Source organism: Bombina bombina, chromosome 7 (genome assembly GCF_027579735.1).
Source record: "Bombina bombina isolate aBomBom1 chromosome 7, aBomBom1.pri, whole genome shotgun sequence".
Classification (NCBI taxonomy): Eukaryota; Metazoa; Chordata; class Amphibia; order Anura; family Bombinatoridae; genus Bombina; species Bombina bombina.
The window spans coordinates 624,813,190-624,837,837 of record NC_069505.1 but is presented as its reverse complement, the minus strand read 5'-3'; positions in this window follow the sequence as shown (position 1 = coordinate 624,837,837).

The window sequence follows — 24,648 nt, the reverse complement described above, 5'->3', positions numbered from 1 at the left end:
ATAAGGAACTTTGGACCAATACATAGGGAGGAAATTACACAGAGTTTTAAGCGGGCCAGAGAAGCAACACCATTATGAGTTGGAGGAATCTCAGTTAAATTAATAAACAACTTTTATCTCACACCTTATAGATAGCCAAATGGCGGCAGGGAGGGCAAAAGGAGAATTGCTCAAAATGTAATTTATGAAGGCGGGGTTGAAACACTGCCTCTGGGAATGCCCGAGATCAGGCAGTTCTTGGGTAAAGTGCAATATTGGTTAAACAGATTTCTACAGGAGAAGGGATGAAATCCTCCCAAGTGACGTATTTTTTTTAAGGAAAGACCTCCAGACCTATAGGGGACAGGGTTTAACATAAATACAGCCATTCTGGCCGCACGGAATTTAATCTTTAGGAGTTGGAGATCACCAGGTTCCCCTTAGATTCAGTGAGTTTATAAGCAGCATGAAATTTACAGATGATAGTAGAAAGACAAGGTTTGACGCGGAGCTGCTAAAAACAGTTCAAAAGGTTTTTGATAAATGAAAGAGATAGTCTTATTGTGGCCATGCGAAACTCAGAGGCAGTTTATTGCTCATTAAGGAGCTGGCCTTTGTTGATCACGGCTGATTGTAGAGGAAGTGTTGCCTCATAATTTGGTTATAAATGTCTGAAGGGGAGGTTACGGGTTTGCGACGGGTGGTTGGGGGGGGGGGAGGGAGGGAGGGGCCGAGGGGAAGAAAAAAGAGAATTTTTTTTTATTTTTATTTTATTTGTTGTTGTTGTTTTTGTTTGAGTGCCCCCGTTTAAAGAGTTAAGAGTGCTGTATACAGATACTGAGATTCATTTTGGTTTGGAGGTTGTTTTTATTTTTTTTTTTTTTTGTTTTGAAAAGAGCTTTCTCAAGTATAATCAACATACAAAAAATAAAAAGCGATCTTACAACCAAAGGATTGTTAATGTACAAAACAAAACAACTTGAACAGGCTTGGTCGCAGGTCTATTAAATTACAACTCTAAATCAGTGCATTAAAGGTAAGTTTACATATAGCCAGTGATGTCTCACTGAATCCCTAACTGTGATAGCCAGTCTACTACCATAATTTTATATTCATTTTTCATTGTATACCCCATCGGGTAGCACATAGTAATCACTCCTAAGAATGGTGTAGGATATAAGCCATGAGATTTTAATCCAGTTCCAGGTTCAGTGAAACTTAGGTTTCTATTGCACTTAAACCTTAAAAAAATCTAGAAAAACTGCGTAACTGCTAAAGACTTTACAGATCGTAACAAGTTTTCCACCGTGAGGGCCCACTCTACATTACTGTTCTGGGTACTATCGAACACATCTTCTAATACATACATATTACATATTATGCACTATCTTACATGCTTTCAATAGATATCAATTGCCTACCCACCTCTAAACCATACATATACTGCTCCCATAGAAATAACATATCATGATACAAAGTTAAATTCCTATTTTAAGATAATGTAACCTTTCTAATATTAAGGTGATGCTTCACCAAGTCACGCCAATCACTAAGTGTAGGTGCGTTATTTTTCTTCCAGGCTCTTGGCTATGAGCCTTTTTGCTGCATTAATTTGTATTTGATAAAGGTTTCTCCTAATCTTACAAGAGATCTCTATACTAGCATAAACAAAAACACCTTCTGGTGACAAGGTCCGATCAATACCAATCGTTTTACTATTGATTATGTATTGTATCCAAAATGCGTGTATTGTTCTGCATTCCACCCATATGTGATACATAGTACCTTCCTGCCCGCAACCCCTCCAACATTTGCCACTAGCATTCTTAAACATGTGTTTTAACTTGCCTGGTGTTAAGTACCACCCTAGTGAGGGTTTTGATATTGGTTTCAAGTGACTGATGATGAGTGTGCTGATTTGGCTGTTGTCTTGAAACCATGTAACCCACCTGTTTACAAGAAAAAGTTCTGCCCATCTCAGCCTCCCATTTAGATATGTAATTCTGGTTGTTCGAAGGCTTGACCTAAGGACCATTCTATACATTGTGGAGATCACCCCCTTAGGGCGATGGTGTGAGATGCAAAGGTTTTCAAATACCGTGAGCGGCCTGGTCAAGTCTTGCTTTGCTTTTGTGCATAGCTAGATAATGGCGGTATCTGATGGTATCTCAACCCAGGACTGAAAAAAGGAAGTAGCCTTGTGTTAGTAGGGTTTCTCTCTGTGCTAATCTTCCTTTTTCTAATAACAGATATATACGGGATATAATCCTGTAGTTTAGATGCTTGATCTACCCTAATTTAATTCCCGGACCAGCCATGTAGGAATTCCTCATTTGGGTCAAGTATTGTTAGAGGGGAGTAGGTGGTTGTTATTTGTTTGTGTTTGTTGTGTAATTTTAACCATCGGACCAGGTTTCCTTGATTATTGGGAAAGCTTTCCATTTTTCTATAGGTGGTTTTTGAGGGGCCCAGCAACATCCCACCTATGTGTGGGACTCCTAACAGTTGGGATTCTAGATGGACATTTCTCTTATAAGAGTTATCCCCCTGTCTGCACCATTCTACTACTTTATTTGCGGCAATTGCCAATTTATAAAAGTGCAAATTAGAACTCCCCAATCCCCCCTCCTCTCTGTGTCTATAAAGCGTAGTCTTAGCTAGGCGTGGGGGTTTTCTTGTCCCAAATATAAGTATCTATAATCACTTGTTAGCTTGTTGAGTCTGCTGACACTCCAGATATGGGCAGTGCTTGCATGACATATAATGCTTTGGGTAATAATGTCATCTTGGCAGCGGCAATTCTGCCAGCCAAGAATGTGGTTTTTTCGGTAACCAAGAAGATACCAAATGGTTGAATTCCCCCAACAATCGGCCATAATTTAGTTTCCCTTAGGAGATAGATCTTGTGTCAAGAATATCCCCAAATATTTAATTGCTTGACCTCTGAATTTTATAGGGGAACATATGTTTAAATTTCTAATATTTCTGATTCTGCGAGTTTTTATCGGGTATAATTCCGATTTGTTTAATATTTATCAAGAAATTTGATACTGCCCCAAATGTCTCCCAGTTCACTTTGGATGTGCGGGAGAGAGAGTAGTGGCGGTCCGCTATGGTCCAGGAGAATATCATCAGCGAACATTGCTAATTTATAAGATTGGTCTTGTATAGTAATACCTTTTATTCCCGAATGTTCACGTAGTTTTGTGGCCAATGGTTCTAATGATAGTATAAAGAGGATGGGGGAGAGCGGGCAACCCTGCCTCGTCCCATTCCTGATTTCGAGGTATTCAGACAGAGTCCCATTGACTCGTATCTGGGCCGATGGGGTTAGAATATAGGGCGAAAATTTTGGAGATAAATGTTTTGGGGAAGCCGAATCTTTGAAGAGTTGTTAATAAAAAGGTCCAATCTAATCTATCAAATGCTTTTTCAGCATCAGTTGATAGATAAATTGACAGGAATTTTAAATTTTTTAATGTAGTCCAATAGGTTTATTACTTTCCCGATATTATCTTTAGCCTCCCTCTCTGGAACAAAGCCTACCTGATCGTGGTGTAATAGATTCGGGAGAACTTTATTTATCCTATTGCTATTATTTTGGAGTATAGTTTGATATCTACATTTAACAAGGAGATTGCGCCTGAAATTAGCTGGGGTCTCTGTTTTTTGCCGGGTTTAGGGAGTACTGAAATATTGGCCTGTAGGGCATTGTGTCAGGGAAAAAACTACAGTGTCAGGATATTTGGTTGAAAAGGGTAAGCTAATGTGTGGATGAGCTGGGTCCTGAAGACCTTATAATACCTATTACTGAGGCCCATCTGGTCCTGGGCTTTATCCGGTTTTAAATTCTTTAATAGCTTCTATTATCTCCTTACTGGAGATCTGTGCTTCCATTATCTACATTCATCTTCTGTGAGTTTAGGGAGATTTAAAACCTTCTAAATATTTTCAACACTCTGACTGATGGTTATTTGGCGACCTATTGGGGAACAAATTATAAATTCTGTGGTAGAACTTCCTGAAGGATTCCCCAATGGATTTTGTGTCCCTCATATCAGTATTATGTGGGTGATGTTGAGCGAGTGAATGTAGGAGTTTGTGCGTTCGCTGCTTAGGTGTTCGTAGCTAATAGCTTCCCCGATCTATTTCCCTCAACCATAATATTTTTGTTGTATGTGCAAATTGACTTCTCTGTGTTCGGAGTTGCAAGTGTTTATTTAGGTTTTCCCCTTTTAAGTATGTAGAATCTTAGCTAGTTCCTGATCCCTAGGGGTGTAATTTCAATGACATATCAGGCCTCAGATACTGCTTGTGCAATTTGACATATTCTGCAAGAGTTTGTTTGCGTTTATATGCTTGTAATTTGATAAATTCGCCTCTGATATAAGCTTTATGAGCTTCCCATACTGTCGCAGGGCTGACATCTGGTGTGTTATTAATAAGAAAATAGTTATCTAGAAACTCCGCGAATGATTCTATCACTTTTGAGTCAGCCAGCAGCGTATTGTCGAGACGCCATGTAAAGGGTTTTGATGGGGGCAGAAGGCCATGCCATCCACATTCCACTAAAGAGTGGTCTGACCATGTTGTACTGTTTGATATTTACATGTTGAACCTAATGAGGAGTGCAAGATGGTCTACTAGAATGTAGTCCAATCTTGAGTAACTTTTTTGTGGGTTCGAAAAAAAAGGTGTAGGTCTCTAGTTTGCGAGTGAGTGTAACGCCATGTGTCATGTAGTTGCAGGGCTCTAATATCTTTCCAAATAGATGAAGCATTTTTTGGTTTCTGCCGAACATGGGGGTTAGGAGCTGTCTAGGTCAGGGTCGAGAGGAGTGTTAAGATCTCCAGCTGCTATTAGGGGGCCTTTGGCAAGAACTGTAATTCTATCTGAGATCTGTGAACAAAACGGTCCTGTCTCACATTGGGAGCATATAAATTGACAATAGTCACAGGGCCTACCAAACATCAGACCCATAATTCCCAAGGAATCTCCCCTTCCTTATCCTTATCTATTTTTTGGGGTTTAAATGGGGATTGATTTGTGTACCAAAATGCTGACCCCATTAATTTTTTTATTGGAGTTGTGCTGTGAAAATTTTGCGGATATTGAGTTGAAAAAAACCTGGGTATCTATTCCGCCTTAAAATGTGTTTCCTGTAGTAGAAGGATTTTCCCGTCCTCTCCTATAAAAGTCTCTAATAGCCATATTCCGCTTTCTAGGGCAATTGAAACCTTTTACGTTTTGAGTAATTATATGTAAATATGGGTGTATTAGTTTTTCTGTCATCTAGAGAGTTGGAGCTATTTGTAGATAGTCCCAGGGTAAAGTGGCAGTATTGTATATAATTCACAGTGATATTTAACCCAGAATAAATTTCGAAGAATAAGGTGGCCCTCACGGCAGCCAACTAAAAAAATAATAAGCAAAAACAAAATTCAAGCAAAATAAGTATTGCACAACTGTGTGAATGAAAAAAACCTATAAACTAGCATTCTTTTATGGGGGAGAATACAAAAACCCCTGTTTGGGCATAAGATAAATATTTACCTCAGGCTTGCACCGTGGTGCATCTTGGGTATTGCTTTAGTGAGTGCGCCTATAAACATTTGGACATAAGATATGCTACATCTCGCTTTGCAAGTTAAACAGTATTTGCCTCTAGACATTACATTCAAATAAATATTGATTCTCAACCATTACAGCATTCAAAAATTTACTTTAACGATGTGATTTCTATTTAGGTCAAAGGCAATATTCAATCTTATTTACAAGGTACGTCTCACCTCTCTTCATCCTCAAGAGCTCTCGTCTGTCATTCAGTATGAACCATACCCCAACAGAGTGCCCATCCGTGAGATCATCCACCCCGGCCCCACTCCACTTTTAATCACAGAGCGGGCCAGTGCAGGCCAAATCCCCAGATACAAATACTGCTCGTGTTTACTGCAATCCTTACCCCCTATAATCAATTAAATACAGACCCGCAACAGAGGGAAAAAAGAAAAGTTCACTTTTCTGAAGTTGTTGCCCGAGTCCACTTTTTGAATGTCTATTATTGACCAATTTTCCTGGAATTCTCTTCCATTCCGATCTCTGTGGTAGAGGTGGGGCTGTATGGGGGTCTCTCCCCCCTTTCTTCACACTGATTTCATCTTGCTGAGGCATATTGGTGATTTCCAGGTCCTTGCAGACCCTCTGTATATCCTCTGTTGTATTGCAGATTTAATCTTCTTCCTTTCCATGGGATTTGCAGATTGAAAGGGTGGCCCATCTGTATGGGATGTACGCTGTCTCAGTGTGGTGGTGAAGAATCTAAATTCTACGTCTCTTCTGTAATGTTCTTGGAGTCAAATCTTCAAATAGCTGAATGGGTATCAGCCCTAGAACTTAAGAGGGTATTCTGTCGTGCTTTTTTCATTATCTCCTCTTTGATTTGGTAGCTTAGTAATCTTGGACAATTACATCTCGTGGGGGTTGGTCGCCCAGCGAGGTTATGCTTTCGTAAGGCCCCGGTGAAACCCTATCCAGTGCTAATTGTGGCTTCTGAGTCCACTCCTAAGACAAGAGTAATACTCCTTGTAGGTAGTCTTCCAAATCTGCTGGTAGGATGGTCTCTGGGATACCTCTGATTCGAATGTTGCTACGACGACTACGGTTTTCCAAGTCATCTAGCTTGTTCTCCATTTGTAACAGTTGCTCATCTTGAAAGGCCACCTTAGACCTGAGAAAGAGTATGTTGGAATCAGCTGAGGGCAGTAGGTATCTTCTAATTTTTCTACTCTCTGGCCCATATCTGAAATTTTCCTTTAATCTCGGAGATTTCCTCCCTTATGCATTGCTTAACTTGGCCAACTTAGGTTGGAAAAGTCCTTTTTTGAGGCCAAAGAGTTCACAGCAGGGCTCTAGGAACTGAGATAGCATGTTGCTGAACTCTCTCCCTCCGATTCAGATGAGGCCGATGAAGCATCTCCCCTAGCCTCACTTGTAGCTGTTAGCACTTTCCCAGGTGTGTCTATGTGTTTGAAAAAATTATTCACAGAGGGGTTTGTTGCTGTCCGTTTTTTTGCGCCCTTTTCTGGCTTATTTCCCTTTTTGGGGGACATTTTAACTCCTATGATAAAGAGGTCGGTACTTGGTATCTTGATAGAAAGGGCAAAGTGCAATATCAATCCACTGTAGGTGTATTAAGTAAATTAGTTTCAGTAACACAGCGCACATGTATTTATCAGCAGTTATAAATCTGTAGCTGAGACGTGTTGTTACTACTGCTTTTTTACCCTAAGCTGGTCGTACATGTCCAGGAGTGCGCAGCATGCGTCAGTGGGGTGTATTTTTATTTACATGATAGCACAGTTCATACTGATCAATATTAAACATATCTCTTGCTCCGTTGTTATGTTTTATTGCTGCCCCCTTATAGCAAGTTTATCGGTCGTCACTGTAAAAGGCCATGTATTCCGGTTCATTATGGTCAGTTGCGGCCTTCCACTAGATTTGGCACTTCCCTTCCCGGAGCCTCATATAAGCACAGTAAGTTCACAAAAAGACACCCATTTCAGGCAGCACATATCCGCTTACCACTGCGGTCACTCATCCCCTGCGGGCTTTATAGCAGCTTTCACTTCTGACCGCGATCAGTGACATGCAGCGTCTCCTTCATATGGCGCTTGGTTGCGATGTAGGCCGCATGCCTCGGTGTCATGAAATGTCGTCCTTTTACTGTTACCCTGTAAATCCGGTCAGATGTCAATCCGGGTTGATAAGTGGGGCTTGTCGAGGCTTCTTAGCAGATCAATTGAGCTAGGTACACTCACTTTTAAGTTGATTTAGCCCTTAAGGGAGACTAGAGCTCACAAACGTGCAGCCATCTCCTGTGAGCGCTGGCTCCGCCCCCTTGGAGGTTGTTTTTAATGAATACATGGATCAAAAAGAAGAAAGGGATAAAAGAAAAAAGTAGGAATTAATAGAATCCATTCTATGGGATAGGTTGAGCAGGAAACATGTTATGTTTACTGAAGGAATGTACAAATAATGTATCAAGGTGTTGTTACCTTTTTTGTTGTTGATATAAGAAGGTACTATGTATATGACATGTTATTTTTCTTTTTAATTTTGTTATTTATCCCGTGCTATTTGATCATGGGATTTTTTTTTTTGTGTTATTTGATGGATTCTCAATAAAAATTGATTAAAAAAAAATAAGAAACCATCATTGCCCAAAAAGATGAATTAACACCTTATAAAAATCATGCTGAATTTGTATCTTTGAATAAAAAAATGGTGGAATCAATTTCCAAACAAGACAAAGAACAGGCTGAAAGAAAAGGCACAAAATTCCAAAGAGACAAGGAAGACTATGAACAACAAAGAGTGTACAATTGGGCAGCATTACGTAGACAACAGAGAATTAATAAGAATAAAAATAGAAAAAACAAAGGCAATAATTACAAACAAAATGCCACAATGCAGAATCAAATGAACCTAAATCCATTCTGAAGAAAATTTGAAAGAAAAAAAGAAAAGTGGCTTTCCATCACCCCCCTGAAGAAAAACAACTGATTCAGAAGCCTGTTTTTCAGGCACTTCCTATTCTTCCAACTGTTCTTCTCTTCTTTCTTCCTCCTCTCCTTCTATCTCTCCATCCTCTTCATGTGATTTTTTACAGGAGGCGGTAGAGGTGGCGGATTCGCGAGATCCAGAACAAGTGGCTCGTCCGAAGACACGATCGGGGAACTCCAAACAAAAAGAAAACGGAAGAGATGGAGAACAAAAAGGGAAAAACAAATTGATAAAGAAAGGACAATAACATCTTATCCTACTCATTCAAAAGAACAAGCTTTTGGAACTTTTTCTAAAAATGACAATGTCAGTGTGGTAAATTTATCTAAATATACCCTCAAAAAAGAGGAGTTTCAGGTTTTGTACAAGGGTCTAGGGTTTGCACCCTCTGCAATTTCTCTTGTTTCGAATCATTACTTGATATCAATAAGTTTACTGATCGAAACAGCCAATAGAATGCGAGCTCAATCTGATTGGCTGATTGGATCAGCCAATCGGATTGAACTTGAATCTGATTGGCTGATTCAATCAGCCAATCAGATTTTCCTACCTTAATTCCGATTGGCTGATAGAATCCTATCAGCCAATCGGAATTGAAGGGACGCCATCTTGGATGACGTCCTTAAAGGAGCTTTCATTCGTCGGTAGTCCGTCGGGAAAGAAGGATGTTCCGCGTCGGCGGGATGAAGATTCAAGACCCGGCTTGAAAGATGACCTCTGTCCGGATAGAAGACTTCTTCAGCGACCTCTTGGAAGATGACCTCGCCCCGGGAATAGAAGATTTCTTCAGCGCGCTTGGAGGATCACTTCATCGGATGGAAGATTTCTTCAGCGCCCCTTGGATGATTCATTTCTTCCGCTCCGGGATGTCCTCTTCGGTGTCCATCGCTGCTCGGTTGAGTGAAGGACGACTCAAGGTAGGAATGATTCTTCAGGGGATTAGTGTTAGGTTATTTTAAGGGGGGTTTGGGTTAGATTAGGGGTATGTGGGTGGTGGGTTTTAATGTTTGGGGGGTTTGTATTTTTCTTTTACAGGCAAAAGAGCTGAATTCTTTGGGGCATGCCCCACAAAAGGCCCTTTTAAGGGCTGGTAAGGTAAAAGGCTTTGAACTTTTTTAATGTAGAATAGGGTAGGGCATTTTTTTTTATTTTGGGGGGTTTGTTATTTTATTACGGGGCTTAGATTAGGTGTAAGTAGCTTAAAATTGTTGTAATATTTTTTTAAATGTTTTGTAACTTCTTTTTTTATTTTTTGTAACTTAGGCTTATTTTATTTTTTGTACTTTAGTTAGTTTATGTAATTGTATTTAATTGTAGTTATTTGTAGTTAATTTATTTAATTAATGTAATGATAGTGTAGTGTTAGGTTTAATTGTAACTTAGGTTAGGATTTAATTTACAGGTAATTTTGTATTTCTTTTAGCTAGGGGTAGTTATTAAATAGTTAATAACTATTTAATAACTATTCTAACTAGACTAAAATAAATACAAAGTTACCTGTGAAATAAATATAAATCCTAAGATAGCTACACTGTAATTATTAATTTATAGTGTAGCTATCTTAGGGTTTATTTTACAGGGTAAGTATTTATTTTTAATAGTAATAATTATTAAAGTATAGTGAGCTGTTTAGGTGTAATTGTAACTTAGGTTAGTTTTTTAGTTTACAGGTAAATTTCTCTTTATTTTAGCTAGGTAAGCTATTAAATAGTTAATAACTATTTAATAGCTGATTGTACTCTAGTTAAAATAAATTGAAAGGGTACTGTAAAATAAAAATAAATCCTAATATAGCTACAATATAATTATTATTTATATTGTAGCTATATTATGGGTTTATTTTAAAGGTAAGTATTTAGTTTAAAATAGGATTAACTTAGTTAATAAGAGAAATATTATTAGATTTATTTAATTAATATTTAAGTTAGGGGGTGTTAGGGTAGTGTTAGACTTAGGTTTAGGGGTTAATAATTTTATTACAGTGGCGGCCGGCGTAGTGGGGGGCAGGATAGGGGTTAATAAATTTATTGCAGTGTAGAAGTTACCGCAACCTTGGCAAGCGGCTCCTGACCCGGAACACCCCAGAATCTGTGTGGTGCGTTGAACTCCCTGACCTCCTGGAGTGCCATAGCCGTAACGGCAAATCAAGCCGAAAATTGTAGCAAAAAACAGAAAAGGCAGGCACTCCTCCAAACCGCAAAGTGTTTAAAAAACAGTAACACTTATTAGAACAATTTACAAGGCAGCTAGAGGTGACAGACCAGTCTAACATTTTTCACGCCACAACAGGCGCTTACTCATAGGACTAAAGTCTGTGTCTAAACTCAACACCTTTATTTGAAAGCGAGGCGATCAAATTAACCCCCCCACATCCAAACAAAAGTGAAAACAAATAGAGTAAAAACAAAACCTGTATGTAAGAGCACTGAGTTTCTATAGCTCGATTCATAATGTTAAAATTATAAATGCCAACTTTTAAGCTTTGTTGGCCTAGTTTTCTAATTTTTCTCAATGCTTATCACATCTTAGAAAAAGATAGATCTTCGGTATGCATTTGAGAAAAAATGAGAAGTAGAAACATTGTTTGTAAACGGTTATCACAAAACCATTGTTGCAACAAACTGCAACCAATTAATGTTATTTAAACAATACAATCTGAACAATATAATTCAATACAATAAGTTGTAAACATTGTGAGTGATTACTATACAAAAGATGCAGAAAACATTCAAAAATCTTATTAAAAAATATATATTCTTGAAATCTTTGTTTAAACATTTGCTAGGAATAGATAATGTCTGAATTTTGTCTCAAACTGAATAATGTTTGATATTATTTTGTATACTATTTATAAAAAACATCCTCCTGATTCAAAAACCAAAGCTATATGTTATTTAATAGAAATAGTTAGTATGGTTCTATTTTTGCAAAGGGTAGGTAAACAAGTAAATAGGTGAGAATATATAGGTAGTGTAGGGAAGGGAACTGAAATTAATTGTCTATAAAGTAACTAATGTCACATTCCCTATTCATGCCTGATGGTGAGCGTGTATATAATTTTTAAAATCCAAAAGAGCTCCCTCTTTTCCAATATCTTATCCCTGTTACCTCCCCATATTGGCATTGTAGCTAGATCTATAATTTGCAATGATAAATTTGCTTTGTTCGTAAGATGTACGTTATTAAAATGGTCCGCCACCGCAGAATCTTTGCAGTAACTTTTGACATCTCTTATATGTTCATTAAAACGTGTTCTTACTGTACGTGTAGTTTTCCCTATATATTGAAAAAATATTGCATGTAAGTAAATAGATAACATATTTAAAGCTACAATTGGCGTAAAAATCTATCTGATAAACTTTCTTATTAACTGAACATATAAAGTTGTCTCTATGCAAAATATTAGGGCAAGCTAAACATGATCTGGCACCACATTTAAAGGTACCTTTCTTATTAAGCCACCTATTGACTTGTTGACTTTTGTCTGTAGTGTCTTTTACCAAACTTGGAGACAGTGTCTGTGCCAAAGTTTTTTATTTTTTGGATACAAATTTACATTTCTGTATAAATGGTTTTAGAACTTCATCAGCTTTTAACAGATTAAGATGTTTTTTAATTATCTTCACTACTTGATTATACTGAGGACTAAATGGGGTCGAAAAGACAATGGCATCGTCAAATGTTTGATTTTTTTCATTCTCACTATTTTTTAGCTTGCCATCATAGGATTTTTTTTTTTTTAATAACTTTATTTTTGAAATTTTTCTCAGGGTAAACCCGATCAGCATCACATAGCATTACACAATTATATTCATCATTTGACACAACAGTGTATAACACAGTATAGACTTTTCAATGCGGCTGGGTCTGTTCAAGTTCATAAAGTCTTTTCTTGAGCCATGTGAGGCGGTCAGGCCCCTTTTGTACTTAAAACAGTTATAACAAAACATAACCTCAAACAAAAGAAAAGAAAAAAAAAAATAAAAAATAAAATAAAATAAGGAAATAAAACAATAAAAATAAGATAAATAATTAGGTAAGAGATAATGGCAATCAGCATCAAAGAGATCAGACATTGTAAGATTATACATTTCGAGGTATATTAGAAATTTACTCCTAGGCACTAACCGCACATTGGTGAATCTTCATCAATACCCATGTAAGTCACATCCTGCGTCAATATGATTGTGCGTGTGCAGGTCTGTTACATAGTTGCAAATATTGAAAAACCTTGAACATCCCTAAAATCAGATGCAGTATTGCCAATAATTAACACCAGATACAAAATGAGACATAAAACATCTAGGTACCTTCGCTATGTAAGTGTAATTATATTCAGGCTTCTGCTACGGCGGATGGCTGTGGTCCCCATCCATGGGTCTCCTCACTGACCAAGGTCCTTCAAGTCAGTCAGTCATGGTCAGTTTAAGAGTCAGAGTCAGATTCTGAGGTGTACCAGCGTCCACGCAAGTTTTCAGTCAGCATAAACACAGAGTGTTCAAAGGGACGTAATACTTTTTTCCTGAGGCCCTTCGGTAGGTACATAATGTATGCATCCCACTTGTTCATAAATGATTTAATTCTAGCATCTTGGTCACTTTGTGTCTGCAAGTTCTGCCAGGAATTGTGGTATATTGCGTGAATTAGTTTTTTGAAGGGGGGTTCCCTATTTTTAACCCAGTATTGCAGGATCAATCTCCTAGCCATGAGCACTACGAGGTTAAAGAACCTCTGGTGGTTGGGAGATGGAGAGGTGTCTTGAAAAGGAATATATTAGCTACCGTTATAGTTATATCTGTAGTGAGTACTTTTGACAGCCAAAATTGGTCTTGCCCCAAAATCTCCGCAGTTTCGGGCAGTCCCATACCAGGTGTACCAAGTCTGGGGTATGAGCTGAGCACTTAGGGCATCATCTACAGCATCTTGAACCCATTTGGATCGATGTGGGTGTTATATATGCATGGTGCAGGAATTTAGTTTGCGTTTCTCGTAGGCTCTCTGAAAGGGTGGCTACTCTGACCCTAGTTATGCTCTGTGTGATATGTTCTTCCGTGACTTCAGGGATCCTCTGCTCTTGCCATTAGTAGTGATGTCATGCATTGTTTGTGGTTCGTGATGTGCACTATCAGTTTGTAAATGGGGGATATGGAGTGTTGTCCTTGAGCTGCCATGTTGCAGAGGGAAGCAATCTTGGTTATGTCTAGGGAAGCCAATCCCTCTGTCAGTAGGCTTTGCACATAGTGTCTACTCTGGAAATAAGCAATCTGTGTGTGATAGGGAGGGCGTACTGCGTTCGTAGGTCGTTGAAGGGGTGCATCTGATGTGTCAGGGGGTTAATCAGTTGCTACCGTGGTCAAACCCTTTTGTTCCCAGTGTTGAAAGACAGTTGTGGTATACCCTGGAATGAAGTTAGGGTTCCCTTGGAGCGGTAAGTATTTGCTAAGTGTGAACTTTATTCCCCATGTTTTGCATAGTTTGGCCCAGGCTCTCAGCGGGTCTCTGAAAAGTATGTTTTGCTTTATGTGTGGGGGAAGTGTCGCCATCGATGTGTGTGGCAGAAAGGCCGGGTGTATGGGTGTCAGGAGTTCTCTTTCCACAGGAGGGAGAAGTAATCTGATTGGTCAGCCACCCCACCACTATCTTAGATAGAGATGCCCAATTGTACCATTGAAGATTAGGGAGACCAAGTCCACCCGCCCCAACTGGCATTGCCAGATGAAGTCTATTAATTCTCGGTTTTCTATGTTGCCAGACAAATTTGCCAAACAGAGCCGACAAGTGCTAGATCTCGTTTGGTCAGTAAGAGAGGTAGCATCTGTAGGGGATAAAGTAATTTTGGTAGTATAATCATTTTCAGGAGTTGGGTTCTACCCGTGAGTGATAAAGGTAGATTCCTCCAGCCTGTCATCTGATTTTGAATGTGAGTTATTGTTTGCCTATATTTAGGTGGTACAATTTGTTCACATCGATATGGAGATGTATTCCCAGGTGTGTGAAGGTGCCCTTTAGTTACTTTAAGTCAATGCCCTGCAGTTGTGTTTTATATGTATTACGTAGCCATGTTAATTCGGATTTGTCTATGTTTAATTTTATACTGGAAACGAATTACTGAATAGTTCTAAGATGCGTAATATTTCGGGTAGGGTTAGTGTGTGGATTGGGGGACATATAATAGGAGATCATCGGCATATACAGATAAGTGTACAGTCTGTCTGTGAATTTTTAGGCCCTCACTATGTTGGCGGATGTTAGCATGCTCAGGGGCTCAATTGCCAAATTGAAGAGTAGTGGCGACAGGGGGGCATCCTTGTCTGGTTCCCTCCTTTCTAGGCGGAATGAGGGGGATATTTGACCATTAATGAGTATGAAGCTGAGGGTGAAGTGTATAGTTGTGGAGTGCTTGAAGGAAGTGCCCATGTATGCCAAACTGTTCTAGAGAGGTATAGAGGTGGTCCCATTCTATTCTATCGAACGCTTTTTCGGCGTCGATGGCGAGTAAACATGCATCTACATTGGGTTTTTGATGTTCTGTATAATATGAGCTTGCAGTAGTGAGCTATGACAGCAAGTGTTTTCCTGATGTTATTACTGAGGATCTATTCTTAATGAAGCCAGTTGGTCTGGGTGCACCAGATCTGGCAGTATGTTTTGCCAACCTGCTTGCCAGGATTTTGGTATATAATTTATAATCGCTGTTGAGCAAAGATATCGGTCTATATGAGGAGGTCAGTGTATGGTCTCTGTTTGGCTTTGGTAGAATACAGATGTTAGCCGTCCGGTAAAATCTCGCATCTGGGGTAGATTTTCCTAACAGATAGCTAGTGTAGGTGGAAGCTAGCACTGGGGCTATATCGGTGATAAGTATCTTGTAATACTCAATAGGGGAGGGAGTCTTGTCCTGCAGCTTTTCCTATTTTTGAGGTACCAATGGCTTTCAGCACTTCCTGTATATGTATGTGCCGAGTTAAGATATCTCTCTGTGTTTCAGTTAGTTGGGGTATGGTAACTTTACTCCAAAATGTGTGCTTGTCTTCTGCTTCTGTATTTTGACTAGTGTATAGTGATTTGTAGTATGTTGTGAATTCCTTCATTATATCTTTGGTGTCTGTCTTAAGGTGTGATCCAGATTTAAATTGCAGTTATGATGGATTTAGGTGTGTGCAGTTTCACCAAGTTTGCCAGAAGTCTGCCAGCCTTATTTCCCATGTCTGTAAAACCTCCCCCTGTCGTGTATATTAAACTTATGGTCTAGGATCTGCAGGTGTGAGTCTCTCTCTTTTCTTGGCATCGTAGTATCTCTGACGGTTCAGTGTTGTAGGGTTAGTTAGGTATGTATTGTATGCCTCAGTCAAGTTACAGAGGAGTTGCCGTGGTGACCTTTAGTTTGTGACTTGGTGTGATTTGACGTGTAAGCTGTGATTCTTCCCTAATAACCGCCTTGGAGGCATGCCAGAATAAGTCAGGGTTGGCCCTGTGTTGGTTATTGTCAGAGTGTATTCTAGCCAGAAGGCCTTCAGGGTTTGGCGAAAATCTGCATTAGTGTATAGACTATGAAGGGAACCTCCGAAGCCCTTTGGAAAGGAGGCATTTTGCATGGCTGTAATGTTAGTTTTATGGAGCATGGTCTGATATTGTGATTGGGAGGATAGAGCTGTCTAGTATATTAGGAGCAAGTTGAGGAGATGTGAGGGAAGTAGTCAATGCGTGAGAAAGTGTGATGAGTCTTAGAGACACAGGTATAATCCCTGTAGTCTTGGGTGTCGGGACCCTCAAAGGTCATGTAGTCCCGACCCTCTCTGAAGACGATAGTATTTGTATTTCTTTTTTGTGTTTGGGGTGTGATCTTTGCTGTGTAAGAGAAGTGTTGGGTCCCGGAATCTATCTAATGGAAGTGCTTGCGCCATGTTAAAATCCCCTCCCACTATCACTGGGGAATCTGAGTGTAAGGCAATGAGTGATTGAAGAGACTCCAGAACATCTGGTCAGAATGATTGGGGCCATATACATTACATAACTGGTACTTATTTGCGTCAACATGAACGGTAGTGAATATGTATCTTCCTTTGCTTATCTATTTTTGTATTGGAAAAGGTTACTGAGCAAGTTTTTGCGTACTAAGATGGCCACCCCACATTTCCTTCCTTCCGAAGTGGGGAGTAAAAATGCGCCCTACCCCACACTTATTTTTTAATTTTCGTGTTCCTCAGCGTGCGTGAGATGTGTTTCTTGCAATAGAGCAATATCCAGCATGTAATGAGTTAAGAAATTGGATGATTTTGCTCCTCTTGGCTGGGGAAGTTATGCCTCCCACATCTCCAAGATACTACCTTAAGGTTTGTGGCCAAAGAAGGGGTTGATGGGATATTTGGGGTGACGCATCTGTGTGGAGGCAAAAAAAAAGGCAAACAGTGCTAGAAATAGGGGCTGCAACCAGGGTGTGAATAGTATCATGAGGGAAAGAGTGAGGGAGTGTAATGATATCTTATTATTGACCTGTTGTGTGGTATAGAAAAGGAGAAGACTCACATACACCATCGAAGAAAAGTGATCAGTCAGTGTGTTCGTCATTGGTCGGAATCTCCGTTTGCATTTAGCCCATAAGCATCCACTAGAGTAGAGGGAAACATCAAAGTTAAAGTATACAATGGTATGTATTTTATAAGCGAAGGATGATATCGGTACAGCATATTATGAGGGCTACCCAGAATACAATGGGAGATGGCAACGGTAATTTGGCCTTGATGGCATCAGGGCCAAACATATGAACAGTATGTAGATTACCCCCCAAAAATGGAGAGAGGTATGCAAAAGAAATAAATAAAACATTAACAAAAAAACAATAACAACAACAATAACAACAACAACTTGTAATAACTTATTTTCCTAATGAGGTAGGGGCCTCCAGGAGTGTATAGAGCAGCTCTCCATTAGGGACCACTCCCTGTGTCCCATTTCAAGGTGTGACCACACCAGCAAGTGGAGGGTCTTCAGCTTGAAGAACCTCTTGTGTCATGTAACGAGTGTGCGTTTATGAACCATCATCTTGAAAAAGAAAAAAAATGAAAACCAGGCAGTAAAGTTGTATATTGATCAAGTTCATGGATCCGCTTGCTGTTTCTCCATTTCTAGAAAAGCTTCAGTTCTTTGGGAGATCTGAAAGAACTTGGCACCCCTAGGCGATCTGTAGCCTGAGTTTTGGCAGGATAGAGAAGCGCCACTTGTCTGCCCTCCTCCGTTTATAGTTTGGAGCAATAGGGTGGCAAATTCCTTGCGTAGCTTAGTTTCCTTCTCTGCTGAGAAGTCCTGATACAGTAGGAGTTTTTTCCCCCTCAAAAATAACATCAGCCTCATGCAGCCTACTAAGCCCGCAGTAAAGCAAGCTTTTCTTGGTAGATTCAGGCATTTATAAATATAACCTGGCGAGGTCTGGTTGCTGAAGCAGTAGAGAGGCCGTTGTCCTGGGCCGATACGGTGGGCTCTTTCCCACGTCCAGAGGGAGACCGATCCGGGTCTACGCCTAGCAGTTTTGAAAAGTGAGTGCTGTAAATTCCAGCAGATCTTTACTCTTGATGCTTTCTGGAACTCCAATTATGCGGAGTTTGTTTCGCCCTGCTACGGTTTTCAAGATCTTCGACCTTGTCCTGTAGTGCCTGGTTTTGCCGTAGTAGTTGTTTGAATGGAGGTAGAGATGCTGTTCTGCCTATCCTCTACATCTGAGATCCTCTGCTCTGCCTGATTCATGCGTGTGGAAAATTGGCGCACCCTCATTGGTTAAAGTGTCCTGCCTTTTGAAGGGATTCCATTTTTAGGGCAAAAAAAAAGGATTTTATTCTTGTAGCAGATTTGTTGATTCAGTAATCGCTGGCTGAGAGGAGCCCGGGGAAGGGGGATTTTCAATCTGTGATTCTGTGACATGCCTCTGCCTCCTGTTGGTTTGGCCTTTGATTTTGAGGTCATCCTGCTTCTAATGTGTGGGTGATAGTTTGAAGTATTTATCAACCTTCATGTGAGGTGTATAAGGCACTGATATTATTATAATACAGTTCAAATAAAAATAGAGCTTGACGTGCTTGTGCCCACTCAGATTGCACTGTTGTTTTAGAGATGGTGGATAGCAGGAGATACATGTGAGAAAATGTGCAAGGACCTTTTTATATCTTGTGGCCGCAATAAACTTTCTTTCAAGTCTCTGGCCCAGTCCACATATGAACTACCAGCTCTCTTTTAAAATGAAGAAATTTGGTTACCATGTGTTTGCTAGTTGTTGTGGACACTCAGGTATCCCCCAGCATTAGAATGTGAAATTCGTGTAGTATTCCGTTAGTTTGTGCAGGAACAAGTTTGGTTACCATGTGCTTGCTAGCTGTTGTAACCCTCAAGCATCCTCAACATTAAGATGTGAAATCTTTTGGGATTCAGTTAATTTGTGCAGGAATATTGTATTAAGATGAATTGGCAAATAAAGTACAGTCAGTGTTATTGTATGTTTTTCTTGCGTTGCTTAACCTGGGGTCTGTCTGAATTTTTGACTCTCACACTGATACCTCAAGTGCAGCACTGCTGCTGTGTCCGTCTCCCAGCTGGGCTCCTTGAAGCGAGGCCTTTCTGTTATCGCCTGTGCTCTGTCTGATATGCGAGTTCCTCTGGATTTGGATGTAGACAGTCCCTCCAGCAAGTATGATTGTGTAGCCAGGATGCCAGGGGGTTTATTCAGCATGGCGCCTCCGCAGGTTGGATGTGGCCCGGTCCCCTTGTTTGCCTTTCTGCCCTTGTCTCTTGGTACTGTCTCTCCGTTACTTGTGTGCCATCCGGCACTGAGGTTGTATGTGTCTCGGTACCCTGCTACTACTCCGCAGGCTCCGTTGTGTGATCTGTGGCCTGAGGGTCTTCCCCAATATGGCGCCCAGCAGCTTGCGGTGGTATCTGCGCGATGATGCGCAACAGGCTCGTTCCCGAGGGCAAGGGCGATGTAGGGCCCTTCACTAAAGGCAGCCAGTCCCGGGCTTGTTATTGCCCAACAAGGCTAGTGTGTGGGAAGACGGTAGACAGCAGAATCAATGGAGATTGAAGCCTCTTAGAACACGGAGCTCACACTCCTTGCTGCCTGCCGTTAGCTCCGCCACCGGAAGCTCCGCCATCATAGGATTTTATTGTTGTTCTTGTTTCCCCCTTCTAACTTTTTGGATTTATATCCTCTCTTAGTTAATCCTGCTTTTAAGGTCTAGAGATTGCTTTTCATACACCTCTCCACTTTTGTGTTTCTTCTAATTTTATAAACTGCGATTTGGGAATAGATTGTACTAGATGCTGTGATGCTGAGATTTAGCATGCAAAATTGTATTACCTGCTGTCGGCTTCCTATAACGTCCTAGTAGTGATGCAATTGTTTTCAATTTCTAATGTTAAGTCTAGATAATTAACTTGTTTTTTTACTATATTCACCTGTGAATCTTAATTCATCTCATTATTATCACAGTATGAGATGAAATCTTGAAATAGGCCATCATCCATAGGCGTTTTGAATATAAGCAACAAGTCATCGATATACGCGCACATAAAGTGCTATTTTGTCACACAAGATTGTCGAGTGAATAAAGATGTATTTGCTCCCACCCATGCTACATAGATATTGGCAAACGAGGGGCAAATTTGCCCCCATCGCCGTGCCACATATCTGTAAAAAGTATTCCATTGTTGAAAAGGAAATAGTTATGTGATAGCAAGAATTGTAAAGCTCCACAAATAAAATTTATCTCTGCCAGAGCTGTAAATAGAATCTCTTTCCAAAAACATATCTGACAGCCAAAATACCCTGTATTTGAGGAATGGAAGTGTACAAAGAAGTTATATCTATAACTCCCCAAGAATACTCAGACTGCCATTTAGTATGCTCCAAAGTAGACAAGAGATGCGTGGTGTCCTGCAGGTAGCTCAACTGTTGACATGGCAATGGGTTGTAAGATGGTATTAGCCATTCAGCTAGTGGCTCAAATAATGAGCCAATGCCTGCCACAATTGGTCCTACCCGGAGACACCGCGCAATCCCTTGTGTTATCTTTGGTACGTGATGAAAGATAGGACAAATGGGATTAGCAGGAATTAGTGCATTAATATCATTTTCATCAAAAATACCCAGCCAATATTCCATTCTTTGATAAGTTTTTCCCCATTCCTCTCTTAAAAACAAAAGTAGGATTGTTTGGTAATTTACGGTATGTACTGCTATCCAAAAGTTGTCTATACGCCTCATCCAAAATATGCACTTTTATTATGATAACAATGCTGCCTCCCTTATCCGAATTGCATATTACAATAGTATTGTTCTTCTGTAGGCTTTTTAATGGCCTTACGTTTCAACAGCTGTCAGATTAGGGGGGGGGCCAGCATTACTAACTGTAAGTTCTATCAAGATTGTAAAATTAATCATTTTGTACTGCTTTTTGAAATGCATTTATTAGCGGCCTCTGAAGTTAGTAGGATAAAAACTAGAATGTTGTTTTTTAGGCTTTTGGTAAAGCTGCTGTGGGGAACTGTGAATTATCATCATTATACATATTCACTAAGTGTCAATGTACATGCCTCTTCAAATTTTTTCATATTTCTTATGATCAACCACACCACTGGAAACAAAATTATCACTGTTTTTATGTTTAAGGCAAAATTACTTTTTTAAGGTTAGCTTTCGCACAAATTTATTTATATCCAGAAAGTGTGGAAAACCCTGAGAAATTATTGCTTGGTGCAAAACCCAAACTTTAGAAAGTACATTTCTTTCACCTTCAGTGAGAACATGATCAGATATATTTACAATGTCAAGTCCTGGAGTATCAAGAACTTTAGGACAGCATTTTTTTAACAATAGGGGATCAGATGTTAATGTCCCCTTCTTTTCTTGTTCTTTTCTTCTCGTTTTATTCTTCAATCTTCTCCCGTCTTCTTTGCTTTTTAGATCTTTTGGTGTCTGAAAATTTCTTTCTGGTTTTTTGGTTTGGCCACCTCGTCTACTTCCTCCATGGTTGGTACCTGTAAAAAAGGAGAAGTAGAAGAAGAGGAAGAGAGAGAGAGAGAAGAGGTAGAAGGAGGAGAAGACTGAGGCGAAGAGCTGGCTGAGGTGCATGTGCTTTTTGCACTAGAATCCTGAATCTGTGGATTCACACTCATCAGTGCTAAAGACCACTTTTCTTTGGCTTCTATTTTTTTAATATATGATTTGGGTTGACCCATATTCTGTTGTGCATCAAGTGTTTCTTATTGCCAAAAATTCTGTTTATAGTTGGCACCCTCTCCTCTGCATCTTTGGTTTTCTTACAGCTGCCCAGTTGTAAACTTGATTCTGTTCATAATCCTCCTTATCCCGTATGAATTTTTTCCCTTTTCTGGCAGCTTGCTCTGCATCATATTTATCCAAAGACTCATCCATTCTTCTTCTATATGACATAAATTTGGTATTTTTTTCATAAGGTTTTAATCCCTTCTTTTGCTGACCTTAGGGGGTCTATTTAATTTTGTACGTTTTTTCTCTTTGACTCTTATAAGAATGTCAATTAATTTTAGGGATATTTCTGTGAGTGCTATATTCCAATCTTCTAAATCCCTCTTGATCATCGAATTCAAAAGTGGGGTATTTTTTTAATTCTCAATCCCCTGGGAATGCGCCTTACAGTCCCTGTATTTTTGGAAAGCTATAACATCCCACATCAAGTCTCAAATCAGTATGTAACATATGTTCCAAATTCTTAAAAAACTTTTTTATATCCTGTTGGTCCTCTTTGTTCCCTTTCTGATTCCTCTGCAAAAAATTTTTGTCAATATAAAGTGGTCGTGTTTTGGTATCAAAACAGCTGCATGTTGATACTGTGTATACCATGTGTAGTTCTCATTTTCCATTGTTTTCAGAACTTTCACTAGGCAAATCAATTAAAGCCAAGTTACTAGCTTCAGTGTCTACACCTGCCATGTCTGCAAATTAGCGGAGTGTCTACAGGTTGTAAGGAGTGTTTGTAACTATCCGGGGGATATTGAATAAATCCTATCAGCAGTCCGTTTTATATATACCAAAAAGAAGCTATACATGCAAAGTATTCAAAGTATTCAAAAAATCAACGACCATTAGTGATTTGTATAAGAAATTTCTTACTTTGTTCGTGGTCTTGTATTGCTGATGCAGCTTTTCGGAATTTAAATATCCTCTGCTGATATCTGCCGCTGTGTCCGGCCAAAGCAGTGAGAAGGGATCCAATGTGCTTGCCAGTGTAGATGTTACCGCAACCTTGGCAAGCGGCTCCTGACCCGGAAACCCAGCAATCTGTCGTGGGCGTTGAACTCTTGACCTCCCTGGAGTGCCCCGTAGCCGTAAAGCGATCAAGCCGAAAATTGTAGCAAAAAACAGAAAAAGGCAGGCACTCTCCAAACCGCAAAGTGTTTAAAAACAGTAACACTTTATTAGAACAAATTTAAAAGAATATATGCAGACAAGGCAGTAGAGGTGACAGACAGTCTAACATGTTTCCATGCCACAAACAGGCGCTTACTCATAGACTAAAGTCTGTGTCTAAACTCAACACCTTTATTTGAAAGCCGAGTGGATCAAATTAACCCCCCCCACATCCAAACAAAAGTGAAAAACAAATAGAGTAAAAACAAAACCTGTATGTAAGACACTGAGGCCTAGATTTGGAGTTTGGCGTTAGCCGTGAAAAAACCAGCGTTAGAGGCTCCTACACGCTGGTTTTAGGCTAACTCCGGTATTGGAGTCACTCAATATAGGGGTCCTAACGCTCACTTTTCAGCCGCGACTTTTCCATACCGCAGATCCCCCTTACGTAAATTGCGTATCCTATCTATTTCAATGGATCTTTCTAACTCCGGTATTTAGAGTCGTGGCTGAAGTGAGCGTTAGAATTCTAACGACAAAAACTCCAGCTGCAGAAAAAAGTCCAGTAGATAAGAGCTTTCTGGGCTAACGTCCGGTTTATAAAGCTCTTAACTACTGTGCTCTAAAAGTACACTAACACCCATAAACTACCTATGTACCCCTAAACCGAGGTCCCCCCACATCGCCGCCACTCGATTAATTTTTTTTAACCCCTAATCTGCCGACCGCCACCTACGTTATACTTATGTACCCCTAATCTGCTGCCCCTAACACCGCGACCCCCTGTATTATATTTATTACCCCTAACCTGCCCCCCACAACGTCGCCTCCCACTACCTTACACTTATTACCCCTAATCTGCCGACCGCAAAAGCGCCGCCACCTTACGTTATCCTTATGTACCCCTAATCTGCTGCCCCTAACACCGCCGACCCCTATATTATATTTATTAACCCCTAATCTGCCCCCCTCAACGTCCGCCTCCACCTGCCTACACTTATTAACCCCTAATCTGCCGACCGGACCTGAGCGCTACTATAATAAAGTTATTAACCCCTAATCCGCCTCACTAACCCTATAATAAATAGTATTAACCCCTAATCTGCCCTCCCTAACATCGCCGACACCTAACTTCAATTATTTAACCCCTAATCTGCCGACTGGAGCTCACCGCTATTCTAATAAATGTATTAACCCCTAAAGCTAAGTCTAACCCTAACACTAACACCCCCCTAAGATAAATATAATTTACATCTAACGAAATTAATTATCTCTTATTTAAATAAATATTCCGATTTAAAGCTAAATACTTACCTGTAAAAAAAAAATCCTAATATAGCTACAATATAAATTATAATTATTTCTCCAACATTGGTGTGTCGGTCCACGGCGTCATCCTTACTTGTGGGATATTCTCTTCCCCAACAGGAAATGGCAAAGAGTCCCAGCAAAGCTGTCACATGATCCCTCCCAGGCTCCGCCCACCCCAGTCATTCTCTTTGCCGTTGCACAGGCAACATCTCCACGGAGATGGTTAAGAGTTTTTTTTGGTGTTTAAATGTAGTTTTAATTCTTCTATCAAGTGTTTGTTATTTTAAAATAGTGCTGGTATGTACAGAAAAAGGATGAAGATTTCTGTTTGTAAGAGGAAGATGATTTTAGCAGACAGTAACTAAAATCGATTGCTGTTTCCACACAGGGCTGTTGAGATGAAGTAACTTTAGTTGGGG